Consider the following 4,831-nt stretch of genomic DNA (forward strand, 5'->3'; position numbering starts at 1 on the left):
AGTCTGTGCTGCTGACGTCTGGAAACACAGACAGAATCACTGGATCGACATCTCTGCGCTAGAGTGATAATAAATTTTATGACACATCCAAATGAAAGAACAGGAAAATCAGACACATACTGTACAAATGACATGTCCCCACACACAATTTGGCTTTCTCCAACCATTCGTTCAAACCTCTACCCGATCTTTCCCTAAACAAAGGGCAGTTGATAAAACAAGTCTCTCTTCTATAGAGATTCTAGTTGGGAATCAGCAGGTGTTGCTATAGAGGTAGACTATATAGCACCAGTACCAAATGCAGCTCTCTCCTTTTCATCTTCAGCTCAGTTTACGGCAAAACACTGTGTTACCTTCTCTCTGAGGGTCCAGGTTCCTGACTGAAGACCGGAGGAAAATCTCTGGAATGGTCACTCTTCATGGACAGACAGCTGGACTCTGGAGACTCTGCTCTGAGTCTGTGCTGCTGACGTCTGGAAACACAGACAGAATCACTGGATCGACATCTCTGCGCTATAGTGATAATTAATTTTATGACACATCCAAATGAAAGAACAGGAAAATCAGACACAGACAAAAGACATGTCCCCACACACAATTTGGCTTTCTCCAACCATTCGTTCAAACTTCTACCCGATCTTCGCCTAAACAAAGGGCAGTTGATAAAACAAGTCTCTCTTCTACAGAGATTCTAGTTGGGAATCAGCAGGTGTTGCTATAGAGGTAGACTGTGTAGCACCAGTACCAAATGCAGCTCTCTCCCTTTCATCTTCAGCTCAGGTTACAGCAAAACACTGTCTTACCTTCTCTGTGAGGGTCCAGGTTCCTGACTGAAGACTGGAGGAAAATCTCTGGAATGGTCACTCTTCATGGACAGACAGCTGGACTCTGGAGACTCTGCTCTGAGTCTGTGCTGCTGTCTGGAAACACAGACAGAATAAATCACACATTGTTTGGATTCATGTTCCTGTTGTTGGACACTGAGCTGCTTCTCTCTCAGGGTCAGATTTACAGGGATGAAGCTCTGGATGTTTTCACTACAGAAATTTTACAGCTTCTGTACTTTCCGTAAAAGAGGCTGTTGGCTGAGTCATTATTTTGAATCACTTTTGAATCCTTACCTGATAGTTTGAGTTTGGGATTCTGTTCAGTTATCTTTCCTTCATCTGTTAACTAAGCCTAACATTCACTAATCCTAACATTGGTAATCACATGACACTTGTTATTGGTTAACCAGGTTAACACAGGTTTAATGTGGCTAACTATGAAGGCATTCACATGAAAGGCATTGGGAGCATCTAACCAATCACAAACATGGATGACTGTCATGGGGCCTATTCCAGGAAGCAGGTTTAACTAACAACTCTGGGGTTTTTAACCCTAAAATGAGAAAACTCTGAGTGTGTCTCTGACTTTTCCCCTCCTTCTGCACCTGAACCACTTGTCTGACACTATGATTCGTTTCCTCCTTCATAAAGTGGCTGTCTGAGCGTCAGAGGAGCGAATTCATCTGCAGACATTTATGTTTCTACAAGCACTGAAATCCCAGTTAGACGTTAGTTATTTTTATACATAACATGAAGCTTTAACAGTTGTTCACTCATCAACAGTAGTGACGACAATTGATAAGAATTTAGCAGTTCCAATTCCGTTATGGATATCACTTATCGATTCGATTCCTTATCGATTTTCTTATTGATCCTCATTGGGTTAGTGAATAAAATGTACCACATATGGGTTGGTTTGCATTAACTATTTTTAATGTAAAGTAGAACAAAATTAAAACTGGTATAAAAATAATCGATTCAGGTTGATGATCGATTTTGTAATCGTATATCAGATCTGCGGCCTAATGTGAAGAGAGGAGCTGAGCTGAGACCTCTCTATGATTTGTGAAGCTGGATCTGGTGTACCATGGCCGCTGATGAACTTCCATCACTATCAGCGAACTGTTTTGGCTAGGAGCTGGCGTCTGGCTCCACAATGCCCTGACCCTCTCGTCTCCATGTCCATCCCCTCTTGCCCCCTTCCTCCCCCCACCATATTGCTATCCTGGCTTTAAATGTGAAAATATGCTTTGCTAAGGTGGTTTTTGGACCCTGGTATGGTGCTCATGTCGAGCACCGTACCAGATGACTTTTTTTTAACCTAACTACCCCATGATGTGTGTTTGTTTCCTTTTCTGGGCACTGATTGTAGTGGCGGCACCAGTGAAAAACGGCAGTGGCTGCGGACACCCATCTCCCCTATTTTAGTCTTGTCTGTTTCTTCACTGGATGGCTGTTCTGAACGGAATTTCATTATATTGTGATGGAATGTCGTTATATAACTTGTTGTGTAATGATTAATTTCATTGTATGTATAATGACAATAAAGTTCTATTCTATTCTAACTGATCACCACCTCGTGGTGAGTTGGATCAGGTGGCGGGGGAAGATGCTGGACAGACCTGGCACACCTAAACGTATTGTGAGGGTATGCTGGGAACACCTGGCAGAAGCCCCAGTCCGAGAGATCTTCAACTCCCACCTCCCGCAGAACTTCGACAGCATTTCGAGGGAGGCTGAGGACATTGAGTCTGAATGGACCATGTTCCGCACCTCCATTGTTGAGGCTGCTGCTCAGAGCTGTGGCTGCAAGGTGGTTGGTGCCTCTCGTGGTGGTAACCACCAAACCAGATGGTGGTCACCGGAGGTGAAGGCAGCCATCAAGCTGAAGGAAGAGTCCTATCGGGCTTCATTAGCCTGTGTGACTCCGGAGGCAGCTGACAGGTATCGGCAGTCCAAGCGGAATGCAGCTCGGGTAGTGGCCAAAGCAAAAACTTGGGTGTGGGAGGAGTTGGTGAAGCTATGGAAAAAGACTTTTGGACGACATCAAAGCGATTCTGGCAAACCGTCAGGCGACTCAGGAGGGAAAAGCAGTGCACAACTCACATGGTTTATAGTGCGAGTGGAGTGCTGCTGACTTCAACTGAGGCTATAGTCGGACGGTGGAAGGAATATTTCAAGGACCTCCTGAATCCCACTGACACGCCTTCTGTAGTGGAAGCAGAGTCTGGGGACGAGGGAGATGCCTTGACCATCACTGGGGGTGAGGTCATTGAGGCAGTTTAACAACTCCTTGGTGGCAGGGCCCCTGGGCTGGACGAGATTCGCCCTGAGTTCCTGAAGGCTCTGGATGTTATAGGGCTGTCTTTGTTGACACGCCTCTACAACATCGCGTGGAGATCTGGGGCAGGGCCATTGGATTGGCAGACCGGGGTGGCGGTCCCCATCTTTAAGAAGGGAGACCGGAGGGTGTGCTCCAACTTTCAGGGGATCACACTCCTCAGCCTCCTCGGTAAGGTCTATGCCAGGATGCTGGAAAGGAGGGTCCGTCCGTTAGTCGAACCTCGGATCCAGGAGGAACAATGCAGTGTTTGTCCTGGTTGCGGAACGCTGGACCAGCTCTTTATCCTCTCAAGGATATTCGAGTGTGCGTGGGAGTTTGCCCAACCAGTCTACATGTGCTTTGTGGACTTGTAGAAGGCATTCGACCGTGTCCCTCGGGGTGTCCTTTGGGAGGTCCTGCGGGAGTATGGGGTGTCTGGCCCGTTGTTGTGGGCCATTCAGTCTTTGTACAACCACAGTGAGAGCTTGGACCGTATAGCCGGTAATAAGTCGGATTCATTTCCTGTGGGTGTTGGACTCCATCGGAGCTGCCCTTTGTCACCGATTCTGTTCATAATTTTTATGGACAGAATTTCTAGGCGTAGCCAGGTGGCGGAAGGCTTCTTCCTTGGTGGCCTCAGAGTCTCATCTCTGCTTTTTGCAGATGATGCGGTTCTGTTGGCTTCATCAGGGGGGGGCCTCCAGCTCGCAGTGGAACGGTTCGCAGCCGAGTGTGAAGCAGCCGGCATGAGAATCAGCACCTCTAAGTCTGAGGCCATGGTCCTCAGCCAGAAAAGGGTGGAGTGCACTCTCCGGCTTAGGAACGAGTTCTTGCCCCAAGTGGAAGAGTTCAAGTATCTCGGGGTCTTGTTCACGAGTGATGGGAGAAGGGAGCGGGAGATAGACAGATGGATCGGGGCTGCTTCTGCAGTGATGGGGACGCTGCACTGGTCTGTCGTGGTGAAGAGGGAGCTTAGTGTAAAAGCGAGGCTCTTGATTTACTGGTTGATCTACGTTCCTACCCTCACCTATGGTCACGAGCTTTGGGTAGTGACCGAAAGAATAAGATTGCGAATACAAGCGGCAGAAATGAGTTTCCTTTGAAAGGTGGCTGGTCTCTCCCTTAGAGATAGGGTGAGGAGTGCGGGCATCCGGGAGGGGCTCAGAGTAGAGCTGCTGCTCCTCCTCATCGAAAGGAGCCAGTTGAGGTGGCTCGGGCATCTGATTAGGATGCCTCCTGGCCGCCTCTTGGGTGAGGTGTTCCGGGCATGTCCCACCGGGAGGAGGCCCCGTGGTAGACCCACGCTGGAGGGATTATATCTCTCAGCTGGCCTGGGAATGCCTTGGGGTCCCTCCAGATGAGCTGGAGGAGGTGGCTGGGGAGAGGGAAGCCTGGGTTTCTCTGCTTAGGCTCCTGCCCCCGCGACCCGGCCCCAGATAAATGGGAGAGAATGGATGGATGGATGGATGCTTTGGAAGCAAGAAAAACGTTTCCTTTCGTTCCATCCAAGCTCACCGTCTCGGTAACGGCTCCCCCTTTCTGCGCTTGCTGTGTGTGCACAGACTGCACGTAGAACAACTGCTGCTGTTGTTGAAACAGTGCAAGCCTAATTTTGTAATGTTTTTTATCTTGACGCTTCTGTCTTCACAATGTTGGATATATTCTGAACCAAATAAGGCGC

Source organism: Archocentrus centrarchus, unplaced genomic scaffold, assembly GCF_007364275.1.
Source record: "Archocentrus centrarchus isolate MPI-CPG fArcCen1 unplaced genomic scaffold, fArcCen1 scaffold_33_ctg1, whole genome shotgun sequence".
NCBI lineage: Eukaryota > Metazoa > Chordata > Actinopteri > Cichliformes > Cichlidae > Archocentrus > Archocentrus centrarchus.